This window comes from Schistocerca serialis, chromosome 2, assembly GCF_023864345.2.
Source record: "Schistocerca serialis cubense isolate TAMUIC-IGC-003099 chromosome 2, iqSchSeri2.2, whole genome shotgun sequence".
In the NCBI taxonomy this organism is placed as follows: domain Eukaryota; kingdom Metazoa; phylum Arthropoda; class Insecta; order Orthoptera; family Acrididae; genus Schistocerca; species Schistocerca serialis.
In genome coordinates this window covers 1,025,367,175-1,025,377,135 of record NC_064639.1, presented here as the reverse complement: position 1 = coordinate 1,025,377,135, position 9,961 = coordinate 1,025,367,175, and the positions used below count along the sequence as shown (strand labels likewise).

The 9,961-nt window shown below is 38.0% G+C and overlaps 1 protein-coding gene across 1 annotated transcript in view; it reads left to right on the top strand.

The window, feature by feature from the left end:
* Window positions 1-455: 455 nt before the first annotated feature.
* The window catches only part of LOC126458434 (cytochrome b5 reductase 4), a 328,355-nt gene continuing 318,849 nt past the window's right edge, over window positions 456-9,961 (top strand). The window contains exon 1 of the mRNA XM_050095489.1: window positions 456-592. The gene's annotated coding sequence lies outside the window, so the exon portion shown is untranslated. The remainder of the gene's footprint in view (window positions 593-9,961) is intronic.

Below are 9,961 nucleotides of genomic sequence, written 5' to 3'. Positions count from 1 at the left end.
TGGGAAGTGGGGTATCGGCGTTGTGATTTCAGAATAGTGACACAGAACAGAGATACGATTTCCACACTATTTATTAATAAGCTCATATGCATAACACACATAACTCGTAAGTGTTAACTGTTATGAGCGTACTGGGCATGCTCCCTTCCAACCCCTCACCGGGCAGCGATCCTCATTTACCGGGTCAGAGATGTTACGCCGCCACAGTAGGATAAATAATCAGATAGGGATTATACCATGGTTGTCATTAATTCCTGCATTGTTTTTGACATCACTTTCTTTTTTCTAATTCATGAGTTGATACGAAACTGAAATTCATATTCTAATCTTCAAAGAAACGTACGAAGTGCTGCAATGATAGTTGTTCGGCGCATTTCGATCTATTTACAATTCTATCGATACTGTGCAGTTTTCGATAACCAATGCAGTTCGAATGTCAAACGCGGAAGATTGACAATGTGTTTAGGTTGGTTGTCGTCTGCAGTAAACAACTTGCGGCGGTAAATTTTTGTATCTTAAAAATAGATTAGTGGCGCTGTTGCAAAGTTAGTTCGCTGTTTGTGTTATCCAGCTCTCAGCGTGATATATCAAAGTAAGTAATGCAAAGAGCTAGTGCAATTAATAATAACTGTTGCTTAAAGACTTGAGTTATGAAGTTGTCCGGAGTGCCCCGAAAACGTTGTTTTGAATGTTGACCAGATACACATCACACAGAGATATTTAATAATTCCAAGCAGTCTTTTACTTAAATAGCTTTTGTGAGTTTTTTGATGCAGTTAAAACATGTTACAGAACTCACAGAATCGTGCAATTAGTCTACATGTAGCATAACTATCTTTAGGAGTAATAAATAAATATTTTGTAAATTGCCGTAGAAGGAAAATGCGGGATGAATCATTTGTTCGGTATTAATCAGATCAGGGAACTGAAATAGTTCATTTGTACAATGAACGAGATTGTTTGGAAGAGCAGCAAGCAGGTTGGCACCTCCTCAGCAGGCACTAGAAGCTGGTAACTGGCGGTAGTGGGTGATGAAGCTCAACAGTGATGAAATGCATTCTTGGCAATTTATTTTCGTGGATGTAATTCCTGTGTTTCTCTTTTACAGTGTTGTACAAAATCCCATTACATGGCGTTGTCCATTAATGTAAAGCCTTTCACCCAGCTCTCTGTATGCAGAAATTTTGGGCCATTGTATTGTCAGCATAAGTGGAATGTGATCTGTAACTTTTTTTAATCTGAGGTGTGATACTGCACTGTACCAAAAACCTGTAATCACTACCAATCAGCTATCAAATAACAAACAAGCAATTAAATATATCCTTCAATACAGGAACTACTACACACAGAAATAATACATAATAAAAAAAATATTTAAGGAATGTATGTAACAGAAGTGGTACACACTCAAAAAATTTGCAACACAGGTAATGAAAAGCCATGAAGCACACTCCACATAGTGAAACCAGCAAACTGAAGACAGCACACATGGAATCATCCCATCCCTCCTTCCCTCCCTCTCTGCATACAAGAAGCAAAGTATAACATATTTACTTGCTATATGAGAATTGTCTACAAATTGGCCTATTATCTTGTTGAAATATGAACATCATAAAGAAAAGCGTTCTGTGTAGACAACATAACATAGAAAACCTTAGAACACACTAATACATAGTTTAAACATGCAACAAATTCAAAACAGTATTTGAGTGGCCAAGAACCCTAAATAGAAACAGTTCATATTCCACATCAATGAGTCATTGAGTCCACAACCATTACCGACATAAATGTAGATACACTGTCAATAATTTATACATCTACCCACAATCTACACAGAAATCTCGCCATTGAAGAAATTCCCACGTAGAGAGAGCACTTTAGTAGTCGGGAAACTTATTTTAAATGAATATATGAAATTCTGAAAAAGCATACTACTCAACACATGCAAGTGATCATACATGAGACAGACAGCCCATGAAATTACACTCAAGGTACTAGATAAAAACAATTGAACAGTGAATGCAGTGGCATATACAGTAAGAATATAAACTTTTGTTGTATGAAATTTGTCTCCAGTGAATCAAAGTGCCATTTATAAATAACATGTGCAGTGTTTTTGATGAACATGTGCACAAAGAGAATAGCACTGAAGAAACTAAATATCTACAGAGAGGGAAAAAATACATACAGTCTAATATAAATGGTTTGTGATTTTCATACTGTCACCTGTCTTACAGAACAACCACGTTGTTGCAGATGAAAAGCTACATAGCAGCAACAAGTGAACATCACATCCTTCTCAACCAATAGTCGTAAAAATTACAATTGTAACACTAAACAAGCTTAGGCTTAAGTTTTCATCAATATTGTTACTTTTTTAAATATTAAAAAAAGTTCATATAATACAGAGGTGCTGTAACGTATACTATTGAGTCAAAACATTATGACCATCTGCTTAATAGTGTGTTGGTCTACATAGTAAGCTTCGATTTTGTGTGGCATGAAATCGACAAGACCTTGGTAAGTTTATGGAAGAATGTGGCTCAAGATGTTTACCCACAGGTCACACGTTTTCCTCAAATTGCATACTGGTGATTTGAGGATACAGAGCTGGTGCCCAAATGTGTCCCATCAGGTTAAGATAAGGAAACTTTAGTGGCCGAGACATCAACATAAGTTCTCTGTAGTGTTTCTGAAACCATTACAACAGAATTCTGGCCTTGTGACAGTTATCTTGCTGGAAGATGCCATTGCTGTGAGTGAAGACATTATGTGTGACGGGGTGAAGGCAGCCCCAATAATATTCATGTAGTCCACAGCTGTTGAGGTGCCTTGAATTTATGGCAAGCCTAAGTGAATGTGCCTCATAGCATAATGCTTCACCCATTGGCCCATTCGTGGTGCAGTGCATGTTTTAAGCAGCTGTTCACTTGGATGGCCACTTATCTGGACATGACCATCAACTTGGTGAAACAGGAACTGATTCATCAGACCAAGTGACACACTTGTAGTGATCCATTGCATATGTAACTGATGATGTCAACACAGGAACACATAGGGGGTCATAAGTGGTGGAAATCCTTGTTCAGTGATGTTTGCTGAATGGTGTGCTTCGAAACACTTGTGCCTTCACTAGCACCATACTGTTGTCAGGCCTGCCACAGATCACCACTCTTGTGTTATAGAGCAGGCAGGCCTCAGACTTCTGTGTTCCATGAAGTGGTGTGTACAGCCAATGCATTGTTACCTACTTATGGTTTCTCCATCTGTGAAACACTTCCCATAGATACTGACAATAATAGCACACAAATAGCTCACCAACTTCATGGTTTCTGAGATGGTCGTTCCCATGTGCCAAGCAACAACAATCTTCCAGGTGGCTTCCCCTTTTATTCTTTCCCCCAGTGTATTTTCTCCTACTGTTTTTCCTTTTTTTTTTTTTTTCATCTTACATCAAGTTCATCTCCCATCAGAATTAAACTTTTGCCTCACTTAACTATCTCAATAATTTATTTTATCTTCTCATACAGTATTTCAAACACTACATCTGTGAAGCTAGTACTGTGGTGGGTGTTGAGTTCATGTCTATCTAGGCTATGATAGTTCATTCACTGTGCTGTTCACAGTAGTTTACCTCCATTATTATTTTATTACCATTAGACCTACTCTTGCATTATTTGATTATTATTTGATTTTGTTTTTATATCCCTGTACCATACTCGACTGACCAGAAGTCCTATTCTTCCTGTTATCACGTTTCACTAGTTCTCACTCCACCTAACAGGAACATGTCAATTTCCCTTTTTAAATTCTATAAGCTAACTACCAGAATCAGAATTTGATTGTCTTGTGATGTACATACATAAATCATTGATTTAAAGTCCAGGAGACTCATCAGTATAGATAATATTCCAGAGATACATACAATGTGTCAAACGAAGAAAAGAAACAATCTTAATTTACAAAAGTTATTACAAATTTGTTCAGTCGCTCTACAAAAAAATCTTTATTATCCTCTAAAAATTCCGCGAGTGAATAACAACATTACTATATTAGGATGGCATGTAATCTTATTTTCAGTAAACCGAGTCCCACACTATGAAAGTTTTTCATTTTTAATTTATTATAACTTTTGACAGCCATTTAATGAGGAATCTCGGAGTAGTGTTTTAGGCTATGGGATGGCAACATTAAGGTATAGTTGTTTCTTGTGTGACACAAGTGTTGAAAATGATTTTCTATAAATAATTGTGGATTGTTATTATTAGAGACAAACAGTTCATAAAGGTGAACAAATGAAATGGAAATTTTTTTAGATCCTTGAGTAAAGGTCAACATGATCTGCTAGCCTAATGTTACATACATTTCTAACGACAGCTTTTCAAAGTAATAATATTCTATTTGCACTACTTGCATTCCCTCCTAAGATTATTCTGTATCGTTCAATGGTTTCAGAATATATGTGGTAAGTAACTTTCCTAGTGTCAGTGTCACTTGCATAGGACAGTATTGTCATCGTGAATTCTAGACTGTTCCAGCTTGTTTGCCAAGTAAATTATAGGCTATGCAGAGACCAAGAAATTTTTTTTTTCTATGAATATCCCCAGGAATTTGACAGATGCAGATTCTTATGGTTAGTTCGGAAGTCACTTGATTTTGACTGTTTAGTTTTAAACTGTATCAGATGTTTTTTTTCCCTTGTTTTAGCTTCAATCCATTTACATCAAACCAATGTTCTAAACTATTTATGGTGTTAATAACTGTTTGAGCAATTTGCCTATGGTCTCACTTTCAGTGATTACATATGTGTTGTCTGCAAATATGATTGAGTGCGATGTTATATTTAGCTGTAAATCACTTAGATAAAATAGAAACAGCATTGGATGGAACCTTGTGGTATGCCCAAGGAAATAATTTTCCATTTGAGAAACAATTTACTGTACTTGATGTTACAACTAATCTTTGATTTCTACCTGTTAAATATGGTTTGAACCATTTCAAAGCACTACCATTTATTCCATATCTTTCTAATTTATATAACTATACAGAATGGTTTACACAGTTAAAAAGCCTTCATAAGGTCACTCAAGATTCCTGTGACATTTTGGGATTTACCCAGAGATGAGCAAATTTTCTCAACAAATTTGTTGGTAGCACTTATTGTAATTTCCCCTACTGGAAGCCAAACTGATTTAATGTGATAGATTTTGTCATGAAATTTCGAATCTGGATTGCAACAACTTTTTTGAATACTTTTGAAAATACTGGAATGAGACTTTCTGGATGGTAGTTTGCATCTTCCTTTGAGTGTTTCTTAAATAAATGCTTTACTACTGCATACTGTAGAGCACTGGAAAGCATAGATCTTCAAGTGACTGGGTTATTATTTTAGATAGGGTTGCGGATGTTACACTTGAAATATTTTAATTCCCCCAGTGGGTATTTCAGGCCATCCAGTCAAATTTTTATTTTTAAGGAAGGATATTACAGTTTCTACATCTTTAGCTTTAATTTTTTGGAGTTCAGTTATAACTTGCTTTTATCGTGACTGACGCCAGAGGGTGGGACATTATATAGGTAAAAACTTACATTAACATCTGATTTTTGATACATTTATGAAAAACTCATTGATACGTTCTTATATTTCTGAAGGATTTACAGTGGATTGCCACCTACCTTAATTTTGGGAATTATTGGTCTGCTGGATATTACACCAAGTTCAGGTGTTCAGCCTTTGATTTATCTGTATGGTTCAGAATGAATTTGTTGTGTGCCATTTCTTTTGCTGCCTTTACCATACTTCTAAATACAGTTTTATACCTTTTTACATAGTTTATAAAATCTGAATTCGTGCAGTTATCTATTTCAGTTTGCTTGTTAGTTTTTATGCAAACTGTTGGGGGAAATAAAACCCAATTAAGGAATATAAATTCCACACACCCACCCCCACCTCCACCTTCCCCCCATAGGGTTCCAGTTATCTTTCTCCTGATGACATCATCCTCCTGTCCACACCCAGAGAGCCAAATGGGGGACTACTTAACCTTTGAAATATTTTACACAGCAGGATGCCTTCATCAGTAAGCCATAAATTTAGACCTGCATACTGTCAAGAAAAATAACACTGCAGTATCCCTCCAACTCTTTCAGTCAATCACAATACAAACATGGCAAGGCCGTGCCACATTTTTTAGGTCTGTGCTTCATGGTGGGACGTAGTTTGTGTGGAAAACATTGGGTGTTTTAAATATTATCTTAGCAATTACAAATCATTTATTACTGGCCAGAAAGATACTATTTTCATAAAATCTAAGATGTTGTTGTTGTTGGGGTCTTCAGTCCTGAGACTGGTTTGATGCAGCTCTCCATGTTACTCTATCCTGTGCAAGCTTCTTCATCTCCCAGTACCTACTGCAGCCTACATCCTTCTGAATCTGCTTAGCGTATTCATCTCTTGGTCTCCCCCTACGATTTTTACGCTCCACACTGCCCTCCAGTACTAAATTGGTGATCCCTTGATGCCTCAGAACATGTCCTACCAACCGATCCCTTCTTCTAGTCAAGTTGTGCCACAAACTCCTCTTCTTCCCAATTCTATTCAATACCTCCCCATTAGTTATGTGATCTACCCATCTAATCTTCAGCATTGTTCTGTAGCAACACATTTTGAAAGCTTCTATTCTCTTCTTGTCTAAACTATTTATCGCCCATGTTTCACTTCCATACATGGCTACACTCCATACAAATACTATCAGAAACAACTTCCTGACACTTAAAGCAATACTCAATGTTAACAAATTTCTCTTCTTCAGAAATGTTTTCCTTGCCATTGTCAGTCTACATTTTATACCCTCTCTACTTCGACCATCATCGGTTATTTTGCTCCCCAAATAGCAAAACTCCTTTACTACTTTAAGCATCTCATTTCCTAATCTGATTCCCTCAGCATCACCTGACTTAATTTTACAACATTCCATTATCCTCATTTTGCTTTTGTTGATGTTCATCTTATATCCTCCTTTCAAGACACTGTCCATTCCGTTCAACTGCTCTTGCAAGTCCTTTGCTGTATCTGACAGAATTACAATGTCATCGGCAAACCTCAAAGTTTTTATTTCTTCTCCATGGATTTTAATACCTACTCCGAATTTTTCTTTTGTTTCCTTCACTGCTTGCTCAATATACAGATTGAATAACATCAGGGAGAGACTACAACCCTGTCTCACTCCCTTCCCAACCACTGCTTCCCTTTCATGTCCCTCGACTCATATAACTGCCATCTGGTTTCTGTACAAATTGTAAATAACCTTTCGCTCCCTGTATTTTACCCCTGCCAACTTTAGAATTTGGAAGAGAGTATTCCAGTCAACATTGTCAAAAGCTTTCTCTAAGTCTACAAATGCTAGAAACGTAGGTTTGCCTTTCCTTAATCTTTCTTCTAAGATAAGTCGTAAGGTCAGTAATGCCTCACGTGTTCCAATATTTCTACGGAATCCAAACTGATCTCCCTGAGCTCGGCTTCTATCCGTTTTTCCATTCGTCTGTAAAGAATTCGCGTTAGTATTTTGCAGCTGTGACTTATTAAACTGATAGTTCGGTAATTTTCACATCTGTCAACACCTGCTTTCTTTGGGATTGGAATTATTATATTCTTCTTGAAGTCTGAGGGAATTTCTCCTGTCTCATACATCTTGCTCACCAGATGGTAGAGTTTTGTCAGAACTGGCTCTCTCAAGGCTGTAATTAGTTCTAATGGAATGTTGTCTACTCCCGAGGCCTTGTTTCGAATTAGGTCTTTGATTGCTCTTTCAAACACTTCATGCAGTATCATATCTCCCATTTCATCTTCATCTGCATCCTCTTCCATTTCCATAATATTGTCCTCAAGAACATCGCCCTTGTATAGACCCTCTATATACTCCTACCACCTTTCTGCTTTCCCTTCTTTGCTTAGAACTGGGTTTCCATCTGAGCTCTTGATATTCATGCAAGTGGTTCTCTTTTCTCCAAAGGTCTCTTTAATTTTCTTGTAGGCAGTATCTATCTTACCCCCTCGTGAGATAAGCCATGTCCTCTAGTCATCCCTGCTTAGCCAATTTGGACTTCCTGTCGAACTCATTTTTGAGACGTTTATATTCTTTTTTGCCTGCTTCATTTTCTGCATTTTTATATTTTCTCCTTTCGTCAATTAAATTCAGTATCTCTTTTGTTACCCAAGGATTTCTACTAGCCGTCGTCTTTTTACCTACTTGATCCTCTGCTGCCTTCACTGTTTCATCCCTCAAAGCTACCCATTCTTCTTCTACTGTATTTCTTTCCCCATTCCTGTCAATTGTACCCCTAATGCTCTCCCTGAAACTCTGTACAACCTCTGGTTTAATCAGTTTGTCCAGGTCCCATCTTCTTAAATTCCCACCTTTTTGCAGTTTCTTCAGTTTTAATCTGCAGTTCATAACCAAGAGATTGTCGTCAGAGTCCACATCTGCCCCTGGAAATGTCTTACAATTGAAAACCTGGTTCCTAAATCTCTGTTATACCATTATATAATCTACCTGAAACCTTCTAGTATCTCCAGGGTTCTTCCATGTATACAACCTTGTTTCACGATTCTTGAACCAAGTGTTAGCTATGATTAAGTTATGCTCTGTGCAAAATTCTACCAGGCAGCTTCCTCTTTCATTTCTTAGCCCTAATCCATATTCTCCTACTATGTTTCCTTGTCTTCCTTTTTTTACTTTTGAATTCCCGTCACCCATGACTATTAAATTTTCGTCTCCCTTCACTACCTGAATAATTTATTTTGTCTCCTCATACATTTCATCAATTTCTTCATCATCTGCAGAGCTAGTTGGCATATAAACTTGTACTACTGTAGTAGGCATGGGCTTCATGTCTATCTTGGCTACAATAATGCGTTCACTATGCTGTTTGTAGTAGCTTACCCGTACTCCTATTTTTTTATTCATTATTAAACCTACTCCTGCATTACCCCTATTTGATTTTGTATTTATAACCCTGTATTCACCTGACCAAAAATCTTGTTCCTCCTGCCACCAAACTTCACTAATTTCCACTATATCTAACTTTAACCTATCCATTTCCCTTTTTAAATTTTCTAACCTACCTGCTGATTAAGGGATCTGACATTCCACGCTCCAATCCGTAGAACGCCAGTTTTATTTCTCCTGATAACGTCGTCCTCTTGAGTAGTCCCCGCCCGGATATCCAAATGGGGGACTATTTTACCTCCGGAATATTTTACCCAAGAGGATGCCATCATCATTTAATCATACAGTAAAGCTGCATGCCCTTGAGAAAAATTACGGCTGTAGTTTCCCCTTGCTTTCAGCTGTTCGCAGTACCACAACAGCAAGGCCACTTTGGTTAGTGTTACAAGGCCAGATCAGTTAGTCATCTACATCCACATTCATACTCCGCAAGCCACCTGACGGTGTGTGGCGGAGGGTACCTTGAGTACCTCTATTGGTTCTCCCTTCTATTCCAGTCTTGTATTGTTCGTGGAAAGGAGGATTGTCGGTATGCCTCTGTGTGGGCTCTAATCTCTCTGATTTTATCCTCATGGTCTCTTCGCGAGATGTATGCAGGAGGGAGCAATAGACTGCTTGACTCCTCGGTGAAGGTATGTTCTCGAAACTTCAACAAAAGCCCGTACCAAGCTACTGAGCATCTCTCCTGCAGAGTCTTCCACTGGGGTCATCCAGACTGTTGCCTCTGCAACTACTGAAAAGACTGCTGCCCCTCTTCAGGAACCACACGTTTGTCTGGCCTCTCAACAGATACCCCTCCATTGTGGTTGACCTACGGTACGGCTATCTGTATCGTTGAGGCACTCAAGCCTCCCCACCGACGGCAAGGTTCATGGGGTGGGGGATCTAAGATAACTCCCATTACTATCCATTACTAGTGTCAATAACAGATTATAGAGGAGGGGGTGGGGGGG